Genomic DNA, 16,852 nt, shown 5'->3' on the forward strand with positions numbered 1-16,852 from the left:
CTTTTAGGGGCCATTACAACTGCAAAGTCTCAAAGCTATTTAGTATCAAGTACTTTTTAAATTCGGAATTTTGAGTCATAAATCAGTAATAACAAAGAATAATTTACAAGTATATACATAAACTGAACACGTTAGTTGACCCGTGGAAGTACAACCTCCTGCATGTACAGGACAGGCTTCGCAAAGGGTATTTGCTACATACATACTGTATATACTCGAGTATAAGCCAACCTGAATATTAGCCGAGGCACCTAATTTACCACAAAACTGCATTAAAAATGTACTGGAAAAACTCAGCTTATACACAAGTATCTATGGTATTCGTATGTGTGTGTCCTACTAATGTGCCCATGTATATAACAGAACACATAGCAGGCACAGTCAGGGATTCATCTTAACTATAACCAAATGCTTTTCATGTCTGAGTTAGAGGACATCTCGGTCAACTGTCATAACATAGTTCACAAAGATAAAGTTCTATATCATAATTTGGTGAATACCAACTGGAGGCCTGACCATCTAAAATACAACTATTGGTCTCTTCCCAACTAGAACAAAGAACACTGTTGAAAAACAACAAGGAAACAAAAGACTAATAGACCTCATGAACCCCCGTCTCAACTAACCTGAGACCTGAAAAACTAGATGGTGCCCACCTACCACTACCAAGAGCTGTGACCAGGATTGTAATAAGAGGTTCCAGACAAAACGAGAGAATATTGTAGAATATAATTCAAATTCATAATAAAGTCCAGACTTACTGGTCTAATGGAGACTGGCAGAACCCCAAGACTAGGAACTTTCAAACCTAGAAATGAACCTACTCCCAGAGACTATCTTTAAGCCAAATAATAAGCAGTTCTATAACGTGAATACCACCACCCATGAGGATCCAACTGCACCAAGACTAAAGGGGCAAGAGTAAAATTCGAAAGGTAGAGGGGACATGAACGTTGGAGGAAGGGAAGTGGGAAACCCAGGGTGAAAGTGGGAAGAATGCTGGCACACGGGAAAAATGCAACCAACAGCACAAAACACTCTGTGAAACTACTGTTGAATAGGAAACATTTGCTTTGCACATTTTCACTGAAACCAAATAAAATGTCAGGAATAAAAATTTAAAGGCTGTTATGCTTATTGTTGTTAATGTCTCTATAATGTTTACACACCTTTTTAAATTTTAGGAACTGATTATGGCATAAGATTGCATTTGACACTGAACAGTCTACAGAATAAAGTAGCATAAATTATCCAATGAATTTGAATATTTCAGACATGAGTTAAAAGCACTTAAAGCTACCTAGAGTCTTTGATCCAATTATACAGGTCTTTTGCTAAGTTACAAAGGGCTTGGCGTCAAGTGGAAGCAGAGCGAAAGCAGTATCTGTCTGTCTGTCTCTGTCTCTCTCTAGTCAAGACAGGGTCAGACCCTGCCCTGCTCTCTGCACACAGTCCGAGTGGAAAGCAGGGTACAGACAAGTTCTAGGCCTGGCCAATGTCTTGAAGCCATGGGTGAGGGGCAATGCTAGCATCAGAACCCCAGTAGCCCTGGTCCACAGTCAATCTTTCAACTAGCATGATAGAGTACTTATTTCTTAGTTAATATAGAATTACAAATTAATCTGCTGACACTAGTTGGTTGAGTGTAAAGGTTCCAGGACACCTCCAGTGATGGAGTGAAATGTCATCTGCTTTATATGGTATGAATTCATAAATATACATATAAAAGCAGTAAAAAACCTTAAAGGCAAAATATGAAGTAGAGAAATATACCTGTGACAAAATGACAAAGAAAAATAAAACACTTGACCAGTTTGCAGTTGGAGCTCAACTTTCTTCAAAACTTGATGCCAAATAGTCTCAAGATCAGGAATTTTATTGGTAGGCCTACGATGCATAAAAAACCTTAAAGACGTTAATATTTGTAATATTCTCACATAGAATAATTTTCATCAAATTCTTTAAAATTTTAGTAAAGGTAGACATTAATTTTCGGATAAAGAGTATCTCTCATTTATCTTAAATTGTTGCAGAGATCAGACGTTTGCAGCATGTTCATAAGACTATCTAGTGGGTATGCCACAATAAGGAGAGAAATGGGGGATATGCTCTAAGACTGATGTGGTAATTGTATAATTCTCCTTGACATGACCGAATGATTGAGCTACTAAATGTATGATATATAAATTATGTGCTAATAAAACTCTTGGGAAAGATAGGCAGGATAAATAATCATGGGACGATGGTTGAGTGTGGGAGGTGGAGGGGAAACTGGAGCGGGGGAGGCGGGGAAAGGAAGTGGGTATTAACAGACAAGGGAACAATAAGTAATCAAAAATCGATGGCGAGGAGGGCGTAGGCAGCCTGGTGGGACTAGATCAAGGGGAATTTAACCGAAAGGAATTACTGAAACCTAAATTAAGGCCAAACATGATAGTGGGACAAGAGGAAAGTAAAAGGAAAGAGAGGAAAGAACTAGTAGGCAAAGGGTACTTATAGAGGTCTAAATACAGGCATGTACATATGTAAATATATTTAGTGTATATATATAATGATAGGGAAAAAGATCTATGTACATATTTATATGTTTAATATAAGGTAGCAGATGGACATTGGGCCTCCACTCAAGTACTCCCTCAATGTAAGAACACTTTGTTCTAATAATCCGGCATTCTGTGACACTCACCTTCCGGACAGGATTGCTGAAGACAAAATGGCTGCATAAGCAAATGTGGTGGAGAAAGCTGATGGTGCCCAGCTATCAAAAGATATAGCGTCTGAGGTTTTCAAAGTTTGAAGATAAACCAGCAGCCATCTAGCTCAGAAGCAACAAAGCACACATGGAAGAAGTACACCAGCCTGTGTGATCACGAGGTGTCTATGGGATCAAGTTATCAGGCATCAAAGAACAAAAAATCATATCATTGTGACTGATGGGGGAAGGAAAGGCATGGGGACCCAAAGCCCTGTAGCCAACTGGACATCCCCTTACAGAAGTGTCACAAGAAGAGACAAGCCAGTCAGGGTACAGCATAGCATAGCAAGGATGAAACATACAACTTTCAAAAAAAAAAAAGAAAGAAACATACAACTTTCCTCTAGTACTTCAATGCTCCCTCCCCGCCCCCCACTATCATGATCCTGATTCTACCTTACAAATCTGGCTAGACCAGAGGATGTACACTAGTACAGATAAGAACTGGAAACACAGAGAATCCAGAACAGATAAACCCCTCAGGACCAATAATGAGTAGCAATCCCAGGAGGGTAAGGGCAAGATGGGGTAGAAAGGGGAAACTGATCACAAGGATCTACATATAACCCCTTCCCTAGGGGACAGACAACAGAAAAGTGGGTAAAGGGAGACACTGGACAGTGTAAGACATGACAAAATAATCATTTATAAGTTATCAAGGGTTCATGAGGGAGTGGGGTGGGGAGGGGGAAAATGGGGAGCTGAAACCAAGGGCTCAAGTAGAAAGGAAATGTTCTGAGAATGATGATAGCAACAAATGTACAAATGTGCTGGACACAATGGATGCAAGTATGGATTGTGGTAAGAGCTGTATGAGTCCCCAATAAAATGGTTTTAAAATAAATGAATAAAACTTTTTAGAAAGAACAAACCAAAATAAAAATACTGGAGGTAAAAAAAGGAAGGGAAATCAGACTGGGACTGCAGGGCTCCACATTAAGATCTCTGGTCTAAGACAAAGGAGAGTCTTACATTTGAGGGTGCACTAAGTGTCCCACATCTGGGGGCTCTCAAATAGGAACCAGATGATCTCCTAATTGGAAGAAACACTTTTGCAACTTCTTAAGCAGTAGCTGGATGGTCGGACTAGGGGTGTTGCTATAGTCAACTACCTCGGAATCACTCCCCAGATTCATGCTGATTCCTGTCCAGTAGGATGGGGTTCTCACTGGCTGATTTTCCAAAGTAGATCATTGGGCTTTGTCCTCACTGATTCAGTTTGGAGATTCTGAATTCTGTCCAGCCACATAGTCACATGATGGCTGCAGTAAGGCCCACTGGGAACCAAAGCCTAGGTCTGCTGCATTAAGAGTGAGAACTCCTCACTCTCCCGACACAACGGCTGGAGCCAAAGTGGGTGAACAAGTAAATGTGGTGAAGAAAGCTGATGGTGCCCGGCTATCAAAAGAGATAGTGACTGGGGTCTTAAAGGCTTGAAGATAAACAAGCGGCCATCTAGCTCAGAAGCAACAAAGTCCACATGGAAGAACACACCAGCCTGTGTGATCGAGTGGTCCCAAAGGGATCAGTTACCAGGCATCAAAGAACAAAAAATCATATCATTGACTGCACACCTCCATGATAGGATCGCTGAAGACAAATGGGTGCATAAGCAAATGTGGTGAAGAAAGCTGATGGTGCCCGGCTATCAAAAGAGATAGTGTCTGGGGTCTTAAAGGCTTGAAGGTGAACAAGCGGCCATCAAGCTCAGAAGCAAAAAAGCCCACATGGAAGAAGCACACCAGCCAGTGCGATCACGAGGTGCCAAGGGACCAGGTATAAGGCATCATAAAAAAAAAACAACAACGATATAAGTGTGTGTATGTATGTGTATATATGTGTATATGTATATGTATACCATATTAAATGAAGGGGGAAGTGCAGAGTGGAGACCCAAGGCCCAAGTGTCGGCCAATGGAGATCCCCTCATAGAGGCGTTTAGGAGAGGAGATGGGTTAATTAGGGTGCGAGGTAGTACCGATGAAGAACACAGCTTTCCCCCAGATCCTGGATGCTTCCTCCCCCCAACTACCATGATCCGAATTCTACCTTGCAGGCCTGGATAGGACAGAGGCTGTACACTGGTACATATGAGGGCTGGAGGTACAGGGAATCCAGGGTGGATGATACCTTCAGGACCAAGGGTGTGAGGGACGATGCTGGGAGAGTGGAGGGTGAGTGGGTTGGAAAGGGGGAACTGATTACAAGGATCCACATGTGACCTCTTCCCTGGGAGAGGGACAGCAGAGAAGGGGGAAAGGGAGACTCCGGATAGGGCAAGATATGACAAAATAACGAGGTATAAATTACCAAGGGCACATGAGGGAGGGGGGAAAGGGGAGGGAGGGGGAAAAAAAAGAGGACCTGATGCAAGGGGCTTAAGTGGAGAGCAAATGCCTTGAGAATGATTGGGGCAGGGAATGTATGGATGTGCTTTATACAATTGATGTATGTATATGTATGGATGGTGATGAGAGTTGTATGAGTTCCTAATAAAATGTAAAAAAAGAAAAGAGGAGAAAAAATGATTAGGGCAAAGACCGTACAGATGTGCTTTATACAATTGATGTATGTATATGTATGAACTGTGATAAGAATTGTATGAGCCCCTAATAAATTGTTAAAATTAAAAAAAATAATAAGAGTGAGAACTCTACCACTAGGCCACCAAGGGCCTCTAGACAAGGATCCTATCAACTACTTTGAAAGTCCCTTCCAAGCAAGAATTTCTATTATGCTATTTTTTACAACAACAAAGGAAATATATAATTTACTTTGCCAAAACAACTATCGCTTAAGTATGCTATTAACAAAGGAAAGCCGCAATCCAGTATTAAGCAGTTCATTCATCTTTGAAAAGCATGAGTGTTTTGGAGGGCCCTGTCTTTAAGCTAAGAATGTGCGTGCCAGCCTAGGACTAGAGATTCATTAACTTCCCCTCAATGGCTTTTAGTGGAACAAACGACCAAATGGATAATAAAAATGTGCAATATCATAAACTGGGAAGTCACTGATGTCTGCTTAATAATGTATAAAAGCTTATCTGCAGTAAATGATGCACAATGTCAATGTAGTAATGAAAATTAATTAATGGTTCTAATTGCTCCTGGTGGTGCAATGGTCAAGTACTCCGCTCTCAGCCAAGAGGTCAATGGTTTGCACCTACCAGCTGTTCTGTAGAAGAAAGAAGAGTCCACATGCTTCAGCAAAGATTACAGCCTTGGAAATCCCATGCATGTTCTACTCTGTCCTAGACGATTGCTAGGAGTCAGGATTCAAATTCGAGGCAATGGAGTTCATCACTAGCTTTTTGTTTTTTTTCTTTCCACTGTGCAACCCGCTTCAGTGCCTGAAGCCCATGAGGTAAAGCCAGGCAATGGTTCGAGGTTACAATTTGCTTTGGCATGGAACATCATCGCTAGTTCTTTCACGAGTCAAGGTAAGATCAAATCCGCAATCATGGAAAATGAAAACCGCCCCGTGGCTCAACCCAGTCTCTGTCCATGAAAGGCTGTCCACACTTGGGCAATGCGGAATAGGGGAAGGGTTAAGAGGAAAGAACTAAAACAAGATTTGGAGGTGATCCAGATTCCGTGAGCACGGAGCCCGGTTGGTCTACCTCTCAGATCCGTCTCAAGTCCGTACATAGACAGAGTCCTCCCTTTATTGGAAGGCACATATTTGAGAAGAGTTTTCCACCTCAACGGTCATGTTGAAAGACAATATTCTGACAGGCAACATGATGAGGATTATACATCCATTTGTCAAAAAAAATTTTTTTTAACTTACTGCCATCAAGTCGATTCTGACCTACAGTGATCCTCCAGGAAAGGGTAGAACTGCCCTGTGGGTTTCCAAGAATATAACTGTTTATGAGAGTACAAAGTCCATTTTCCTCCTGTGAAAGGCTGGTGGTCTGGAACTGCTAACCTTGCAGATCACAGCCCAACATGTAATCACTACGCCACCAGGGCTCCATGTCAGCAGTCACCAACTCTTCTGTGCCAAAATAATGGGTCCCTGCCACTTCCTTGCTGCCTTTATTTTAAGGGAGGGCGGGTATTTTTTTTTCAAAGAAAAATAGCAACAGCCAATTGGAAACTTACTTAATCTTCAACTCCAATTTTGTTTTAAGGAATGTCTTACTGATTTACTATTTTTAAAACAAACCTCCCTTGTCCCCTTTAAATGTTTACCATCTACTCATGCTGAATCCTTCCAAGGAGCCTGCACCAGCATACATCTATCTCCAGGTCCTTGTTTTGCAACACTAACTGAAAAATCTTGTTGCCTTCAATTTTACATCCGTCCTATTTGATGTCCTCCTGGCCTCAACCTTTCCTGTTCCTTATGCTCATTCATAAATCACACTTACCTTCCCTCTCTTTCATGTTGCTTCTCTCATTCTCCCAGGACCCAGTAGCTACATAACAATTATGACTATCAGCAGGTGTCACCAAAGGAAAAAAGAGAGCAGTATGCCATTTTTGATCGGGTTTTATATCGTGGAAGTTTATTGCAGGAAAGGGAAACTTACAAGATAAAAAAAAGATAAGGTACTACTGCTAAAATCTAATCTTTCTGAAGTCCCAGAGGCCTTTTTTTAAAATTATGTTTTAACTTAAAAGACAGCACATGTGGCAATGTTAAAAAGCTGAAGGAAAGACACGTAACTGGGGTGACCAGAATAATCTACTCTAGCATTCAAGAGACAGACGTGGACCTCAAGTTGAAGAGTTTAAGAAAAAGATTGGATCAGTGCATCTAAATATAAGAATACTGAAGAATTCGCTTGAACCATGTATATTTTTAATTTACAAGCTACATGAATCTGAAATCATTCTAAACACTAAAACATCATGAAATCATAGTAATTCCAAGTTTGTTTGTTTTTTTAAAAAGAGTCATGAAGTCCATCTGTCCCAGGATTTTGAATAGGCAGGGCTCTTCTCCAACCGCCGCCCCCCCTGCAAGATTTCCCATTTGGCCAACTCCCTTCCTCTTCAAAGTCTTTGCTCAGAGATTCTCTACACTCACTAGGTCTAACCTCAGTTTCCAAATAGTACACGTCTTATGGTTTTCAATGGGTCAACAACAACATCATGCTCTGGGGACTTATCAGCAGTGCTAATCCACAGGCCCCACCTCAGACCTCTGAGGAGGGCAGCCATCAGTATTTTCAAAACCCTGCAGGGGATTCTGGGACACACTCAAGTAGAGAACAACTGCTCAAATTCTACCTACCCCAACTGTCCGGGAGAAATGGAATTTTTCAGTATTAAAGGAAAGGAAAGGAGAAAACACGAGAGGGCTTCAAAATGTTCGTGGAAAAACAGAATAATGGTAATGGAATTTTTGAAGCCCCCTGTTAAGAGAAGCTGGTTGGAACTCTGTAGTCTTGAACTGGGGAAATAAAATTCAGTATGGTGCATTTTATTTTTAAAATCCAATTCCTAGTTGTGCCCACTGCAAAGGCCTACAGCAACTCCACACCCAACAGCATGCAGCCTATGTATGGTCTTGAAATGCACACTCTGCACTAACAGGCACAGAGCTTCTAGGAGAACTGGCTGCCTTCGGAGTCAGTGCAGAGTAAAGAAACTAACAAAAATTCCTACTCAGGGCCCATGCTGTAAGAGTCTCTCCCTGCCCAAAAATGGAACAATGTGCCTATCAATAAGGTTAACATCTACAAAAGACTGAAGAATAATAAGCATATTTAAATCTCATATTCACAGTGATGGTGGGGGGGGCTAACTGATCACCATTAAGGATAGTAGTGAACCAACTAATTTTGAAAGCAATTAGAAAAAGAACCAAACATTTTATCTATTTCCTATCTAAACTATATCACGCTCACTTGATTAACCAAGGAGTAAAAATATATGCACATACATCTATGACGCGCTTCAAAAAGTTCGTGGAGAAATGGTCTTAGAAGACAATAGACTCATTTATCATCTGTCTTACAATTAGGTGACCTGTGCATTGCCATGGTTTTGGAAACCATGCCACTGGTATTTCAAATCCTGGCAGGGGCACCCATGATAAGGATAGGTTTCAGCAGAGCCTCCAAACTAAGGCAGACTGGGAAGGACCTGGCGAAAAGCTCCGGGACAACAGCAGAACGCTCTGGTCCAGTGCTGGAAGAGGAGCCTCGGCTGGATGGCATTCAGAGTGTGACTATGGGAGAACTGCCCTCTCAAAGCAGAGTTCATAGCGTGGAGGGAGCAAAGCTTCTGAGACTTCATCTGCTAATATGGCAGACTAAAATAAGTATCAAGTGCAACATCCATTAGTAATTGGGACATGGAATGCATAAAGTATGAATCAAGGAAAATAGAGAGTTATCAAAAATGAAATGGAGCACTTGAAGATCAATATCCTAGGCATTAGTTGAATTGAAATGGATTGCTACCGGCCTTTCTGAATTAAGATAATCATATGGTCTATTACGCTACAAATGGCAAATTGAGGTGTGTCCCATTCATTGTCAGAAAGAACATTTCAAGATCTACCTTGAAATACAACACAGTCCAGTTTAGGGTAATATGTACCTGCCTACAAGGAACCAGGAAATGCAATTATTCAAACACATAAATCAACCACTAATGCCTATGATGAAGAAATGAACGATTTTTACCAACTTCTGCATTTTGAAATTAGTCAAACATTCAAAGTTCCTGGTGAATGTCTAAAATCCATTTGCAGAGTCCCCACATGGGCAAAGCCTCCAATGAATCTGCTCAGACCACCGTTCAGGGATGAGAACTGCCTTACTACCAGACAGAGAGCACTGTAAAGTCAATTGACATAGAGGCAGTTAGGTTAAAACACAACACCTTATTATTTGTGCTCCCTTGTGAAACATTTTAAAGTTATTACAGTTAATAGTTTTTGCTTTCTTTCGGATTGAGGATTTTTCTCTATTTTGTCATTGTAGGGTTTTTTTGTTTGTTGTTGTTTTATATGATTTTCTGTATATAAAATCCAGGATAGGTAAATCCAGACAATAGCTGGGTTGATAATTAACTAGGGGCATGGCAGGAAAGGTTTATGAAGAAAGGGAAAATGGGGAGCTAACAGCAGTGAGGATGACAAAGAAAATGTTCTAAAATTGTAGTAACAAGCACAACTCTTCTAAATATGATTAAACTACTGAATTTTATGTATGGCAGGTGAACTATATGCCAATAAAACTATGAAATGAAAAAAATGAAAGAACGTTACTGGTGATTGGAATGCTTAAGTTGGAAACAAATAAAGATCAATATTGGAAAACAGTGCCTCCTGAAAGAAACAAATCACATGAAGACTTGTGTAAGACCAATGACTTAACTCATTGCAAATACCATTTTTCAATGAAGTGGTGACTTTACACATGGACTTCACCAGATGAAATGCACAGAAATCACATAGACTATGGACAGAGAGGAAGCACAATAATACCACCAGTCAGAACGAAGCCAGGGGAATGGCTTGCAGAATAAACCATCAAGTATTCATATGCAAGCTCAGGATGAAGCTGAAGAAAAATGAAAACAAGTTCACAAAAGCTAAAATGTGATCTTGAGTCCACTCATCCTAATCTTAGGGAACAACTCAAGAACAGATCTGACATACTAAACATGAATGACGCTGTGGGATGACATCAACAAAACCAAAAGGAACAACAAAAAATGATCATTCAAAAGACAGGAAAGAAAGAAAAAACCAAAATGGATGCCAGAAGAGCTTCTGAACCTTGCCCTTGAATTGAGAATAGCTAAAGTGAAAGGAAGAAATGGTGACGTAGAATTGAACGGAAGATTAAGAAAGGGTGGCTCGAGAAGACAAAGTAAATCATAACAATGAAATGTGCAAGAGACCTGGAATGAGAACACCAAAAAGGAAGAACACACTCAGTATTTCTCAAACTGAAAAAACTAAAGAAAAAAATTCAAGCTCAAGTTGCAATACTGACGGGTTCTATGGGCAAAACATTGCATGCTTCAGGAAGCATCAAAAGATAAAAGTAAAAGAAGTGGTCAATAGTCATCCATTTGAGGAAGCTACAGTAATACGTGATCAAGAACTAGCGGTTCTAGGCTCCTAGCTTTTTTTGGTTGTGTGAAGAACTAGCGGTTCTGAAGGAAGAAGTCCATGTTACATTGACGGCACTGGTGAAAACCTAGGCTCCGGAATTCCCAATGAAATGTTTCAACAAGGAGATGCCACAATGCCTGGGAAGCACTCACTGACTGTGCCAAAAATTTGGAAAATAGCTACCTGGCCGACCAACTGGTAGAAATCCACATTTGTGCCCATTCCAAAGAAAGGTGATGCGTGGAATGAAGAAGTTATTGAACAATATCATCAGTATCACGTGCAACTAAATTTTTCTAAAGGTAATTCAAAATCAGTTGCATAAGTACATGGTCAGGGAACTGCTAGAAATTCAAGCTGATTCAGAAGAGGATATGTGTAATCAAAGTAATTTTACTTTAACTTGGTGTAATTAGAAAAATCCCCCTTACAAATGCAGTTAGCCTAAGGCACTTAATGCAGTCTCTATGGAACTTTTGTAACTTACTACTTTGCTCAAAAGCAGACAGGCTGGATGCAGATGTCACCAAGAAGGGCCAGGTAATGTTGACAGTTTTCTTTAATTTATCTGTTAGTGATTAAAAGCTGGGCCCTGCTATGTAGTCAGGCAACAAAGACATTCCAAGACTGGTCCAAGTTTTAACAAAACTTTTTGCTCTGTTTGCTTGCTCATGGTCAACAGGTGTTTTCCATGGTTGCCTTGAAGCCTGAGTTAATGTAAAACATCTATATGTGACTCTCCAAAACGTAAATTCTAAAATATGTATTCTTATGTATTCTTATCTCAAAGAGGACACCACAAAGGCACCCTGTTGCTATCAGTCTCCTCACTGGTGTTCTAGTAAAAATGTCTACTTCTTTCTCTAATTTGAAATAAATTGGGTCTACGGCCATACCACCCTGAACGCACCCAATCTCGTCTGAAATAAATTGGTTGTAATGCTCCAGGCTAAAATACCTGCATTTCAGGTGACATTTGAAACAAGGGATATCATTCCTGATGTCAGATGGATCATAGCTGAAAGCAGAGAACACAAGAAATATGTGCCAGCCTGTGTGTATCATAAGTACGGAATGGGAATTCACGAACACTGAGCTGTGTTAATGCAGAACCTCTGTGTAGGCAGAGGCAGCCACTGGAACCAAACGGTGACTACTATGTAGTTTAAAATCAGGAAAGATGTGTACTAGAGTTTTATCTTTAACCACACTTATTAAATCTGTATACTAAACAAGCTGAAAAGCTGGAGTCCATGAAGAACACACCAGGATTGGAGGAAGACTCATTATCAAACTGAGATAGGTAGAAGACACAGCAATGCTTGTTGAGAAAGCAAAGAGAACTTGAAGCACTCACTGATGAAGATCAAAGACTGCAGCCTTCAATATGGATTAGATCTCAACATAAGGAGGATAACCAGACCGATCATGATAAACAGAAAAGACTAATGCTGTCTTGTTTTGACAAAAACGTGTATTGAAAGAAATTCTTGCCATCAAAAGTTTCTCATGGATGGAAGCATTAAATTTTGAAATAGCAGTTTTCCCTTAGAGAAATGCTTACTCGCTTTCTACTTCAATCAACAAATAGTTACTAAGCACACAACATGCATCAAACACTATTCTAGAGTCAAGAGCACAACAGTGAACAAAACAGATCAAGTTCCTGCAACTATGTATCTTACATTCCAGTTGGTAGGTCACTGGGGTTGAAGTGGAGACATTAAACAAAGAAAATGTCAGGGGACCTAAACTAAGTAGCCAGTGGGATCCCAAGCAATAAGCTGGGGTGTGGGAGGTAACTGGGGAAGGAAGCTGGGGAAGGCCTTGAGATAAAGTGGCACTGGAAGAGACTAGATAAGGAGGGGAGGAAGTCCACTAGGGGGAAATCAGGAGTAGATGCTCACAAAGGGAAGAGCAGAGTCTTGGCTGCCGGTGGATAGGGGTGTATCATGGAGGATCTTGTGTCCCACTGAAAGCCCATGGATGTTACTCTGAGAGGGGTGAGCCAGCGTAGATATCACACACTCACCTCCACAGAGGACATGTTTCAGAGGGCTTCTGGGGGGAGCAAGGAGACTAGTTGGATCCCCAGTGGAGATGGTTTGGATTTAGGGGAGTAGTTGTAGAGGTGGTTTATTTCTGTAGGGCTGGTTTCTAGATATATTTCAAAGGGAGTAAAATTATATTTACTGATGAATGAACGTCAGATGTGTGTGTGTGGAGGTGGGTGGAGGGGAGTCAAGATTGTGTCCATGGTCATGGATTTTTTAATTGGAAATCACTATTCTCAAACACCAAAATACTGTGTATACATTTAAAAGGTAGGTTAAAGAGTTATAAAAGAAATATCTGATCAAGCTAAAAAAAAAACAAAATAAAACCCACTGCTATCAAGTAAATCCTGGCTCATAGCTCCCCTATAGAACTGAGCAAAACTGTTCCTTAAGGTTTCCAAAACTGTACATCTGTAGAGCAGCAGACAGCCTCATCTTTGTCCTGTGGAGTGGTTGGCAGGTTTGAAGCAACAACTCGTGGTTAACAGACCAACACTTAACCCACTACATTACCACAGTTCCCTGTTGATTCAGACTAGAAGTAAAACAGATGGAGGAGCAGTCTTAAGGGTAAAAAGCCTCAGAGGGTTCTGAGGGAAAAAAACTCTTAAGGAGGCTAATACAGAAAAGGCAAGTTTTAAGTTATGGAGATTTTAAGCTATGGCGCTGGGGATTACACATTAGCTTGCTAACCACATGGTCAGCAGTTCAAAACCACCAACAGCTCAATAGAAGAAAGATGAGGCTTTCTACTCCCATACAGTTAGTCTCAGAAATCCACTGGGGCAGTTCTACTCTGTCCTATAGAGTTGCTATGAGTTTAGTTTTTGAAGGGTCACAGTCTCTCCACCACTTCTGACGGGTCAATCTTTGGGTCTGAAACCCCTGTGCAGAAGTAGACTAAAACAGTCTGCTCCCTGGACAGTACCCTTACCACTTAATTCAGCGCTTCTCAGCCTGTAGGTCAAATAACCTTTCACAAGAGTCACTTGACTCATCACAGTAGCAAATTTACAGTGATGAAGTAACAATGAAAGTAATGTTATGGTTGGGGGGTCACCACAACACGAGGAACTGTATGAAAGGGTCACAGCATTAGAAGGTTGAGAACCACTGACTTAATTCATGTGAACGCATTCTGTCACCTGGCAAAAAGGAAAATCAATTTTCATGAAAAAACCCTGAAGTTGGTGAGTTCCCTAGCTACTAAATGATCATCAACTTCACCTTAAAACCAAACAATCATTTAGCTTCACTCTGAAAAATCTCGGCCTGAGTAAGAGCCCTGGTGGTGTAGTGGTTACTTGTTGTTGGGGTGCTAACTTCAAGGGCAGCAGTTCAAAACCACCAGTTGCTTCTGGAAGAAAAGACCTTGTTGTTAAGAATCTGTGTAAACCCACTATGAGTCATAATTGACTCAATGGCAGTGAGTCTGATCTTTTCTTCCATTATTTAATTGTTTCAGAGATTCATCAGAATTTTGTTTAAAAACGTAACTTAAGAAACAAAAAAGCCCTAAAATTTCATTTGCATAAATAAAAATTTACTAGACACTCTGGAGAGACACATTTTGTAAATTAGACATGTGAGCTGAAGTTCAAGTAGAAAAAGAAGCTTTTCGTTTCTAACTTATCAGTTCAAACGAACCCTAGAATTGGGCTAATACACTTAACACTGGTTCCCATACTGAGCACTTGAGCACCCAAAGATATCACAAGAATCACAGAGGCATTGTGGACTGCTTTACATTTCTGAGGGGAACAGGATGTACACTGTGGGAGGCAGTCCCGTTTTCAGTGTTAGATCACAATGTCATGATCATCACAAAACTATAGCATAAACCAAGTGCTTTTTGTTGTTGTTGTTTTTAACAGAGGACAACAGCATCCAATCAGACCCTGCAGGTACGACTCCGTTAGTTCAGTACTCAGTTACCACGGAAGGAGATGCCAATCTTTTGCTTTCAGTCTATATGTAACAGTCTTTTTCAGAGAGGTACTAAGTTGTTGGCACATAAATACTTCGTAAGTTATGTAGCCATAGCCACTTTCTCCCCACCAGCTGCACCATGGGAGAAGGTGTGGCAGCGTGCTTCCGCCAAGAGCACAGCCTTGGAAACTGTCCAGGGCAGTTCTAGTCTGTCCTACACATTCTTGATGAATCCCTGATAAATGGAATTACAGGTAATCCTTGATTTAAAACTGGCTTACCTGCTGATGTCAAAGCTAAATCCAGTCTGAGATATGCCAAGTACCTCATCCTCATTTTTTTCATTATCATTGCCTTTTGTAATCAGTACCTTTATAAATCCATCTGTATTTGTCTTTGGGGATTGGAAATATTGCAGATAAACCCAAAGACATGTCTTAGCATAGTATGGTACGCATTACTAACAATAAGATGTATTAAAACAACAAACCATTCCTAAGAGTGGCTCATCAGTCAGGGACTACTAATTCTTTTGGGCTTAAAACCAAAATATCTCACTGCCATCGGCCCTTCTAGGACAGGGTAGAACTGCCCCTGTGGGTTTCCAAGACTGTAACTCTTCACTGTAGAAAACCTTCCCTTTCTTCTGACGTTTGGGCTTAAGGGCACCGTGACAAGACTACTGGACACTGAAGACACAGTAAACAGGGAATTTAGACATTTTCATTAGTAGCTAAGTTTTTTTTTTTCTCCCAACAGTTTGACTGGCATGTAATCCACATATCATAAAAATCAGTTCAATCACACCAAGAATTGTACAATCATCATTACAATTAGTTTAGGAGCATTTTCTTCATTCTTTTTAAAACAGAGGAGAGCACAAACGCAGCCCCCACTACCACAAATTATGCAGTCAAGTTTCCCACATTTGGGGAAATCTCAGGGGTCAGCACATCCGGAGTACAGTGGATAAACCTCGCCCTAGGAAAACCACCTTCGTGATCATGGCATCTCCCCTGCCAAGTAAGTATGCTCTTTCTTCATTCTTAAGTAGCTGGGTTTTGTATGTTGAATCACCAATAGTTTTCAATAGTTACAGACACCCTTCCCAGTGTTTTACCCTCGTAACCTTGTACCAGCCCTATGCGATTCATACAGCAACCACTCTGAGCCACAGATGAGGACGCTGGTTACATAATGCCGTGGTCACACACAAGCGGCCTGGTAGCGCCGTCACGTAAACACTAGACGGTAACCACTAGGCTAATAGTTCAAATCCACCAGCCACTAGAAACCAGCTCCCATCAAGATTTTACCACCTGGGACATCCAATACAGTGTAGGTTCATTATGAGTCCAAATCAGCTTGATGGCACTGGGGCTTGCTTGCTTGTTTTTATGGTCACATATTAAGGGTGGGGGCTGGGGAGTGGGGGGAAGAGGCTGTTTGTTCTCATAACGATTCAACCTCACAAAACCTATCAAGCTGTCTGCTCTGTTCTATAGGATCCCTATGTGTTGGAATCAATTGGACGGCAGGGGGGGTTTCTGATAATGAAACTAATAAAGTGATTACATCACAAGTACCAGACTCATATTTTCAGATTTGATTAAAAATTGAAATGAAATTTAAAGCTCTAACATTCAAGAAACAACAATAACTCCAACCAGGCACACAGGATTATAGACTCACTCATTTTAGTTATCCCCTACCCATTCCCCAACACCAAAGCATACAATATCAGACCTGGAAAACAAACAGATTCTAAAAGACAAAAGAGATAATATAAGATGTGACTGGTAAAAAGAGCTCGCTTGGCTCAAGAGCACTGGTTATTTTCAGATATTATACACATCCACAAGGGCACAAGGATAGAATTTTCAACTTCTATGCAGGACACCTGGGCTCAATTTCTCGCCAGCATGCTTGTGAGCAGCAAGCACACAGTGTACCAGTGGAGACGGACAGACTGCTTGTTAAGATTCCTGCACAGAGTTGAGATGGAGCTTTGAGACTAAGATAGACT

General features: G+C 40.9%; 1 protein-coding gene and 1 non-coding gene across 2 annotated transcripts in view; both read right to left on the minus strand.

Moving 5' to 3' along the window:
- The window catches only part of TRAPPC10 (trafficking protein particle complex subunit 10), an 88,947-nt gene that overhangs the window by 68,254 nt on the left and 3,841 nt on the right, over positions 1-16,852 (minus strand). The gene's annotated exons all lie outside the window — the stretch shown is intronic.
- LOC142441712 (U1 spliceosomal RNA) lies at positions 15,695-15,857 on the minus strand. Its single transcript, XR_012783064.1, has one exon. It is a non-coding gene; the product is annotated as a U1 spliceosomal RNA (small nuclear RNA).

This window comes from Tenrec ecaudatus, chromosome 2, assembly GCF_050624435.1.
Source record: "Tenrec ecaudatus isolate mTenEca1 chromosome 2, mTenEca1.hap1, whole genome shotgun sequence".
Taxonomy (NCBI): Eukaryota; Metazoa; Chordata; class Mammalia; order Afrosoricida; family Tenrecidae; genus Tenrec; species Tenrec ecaudatus.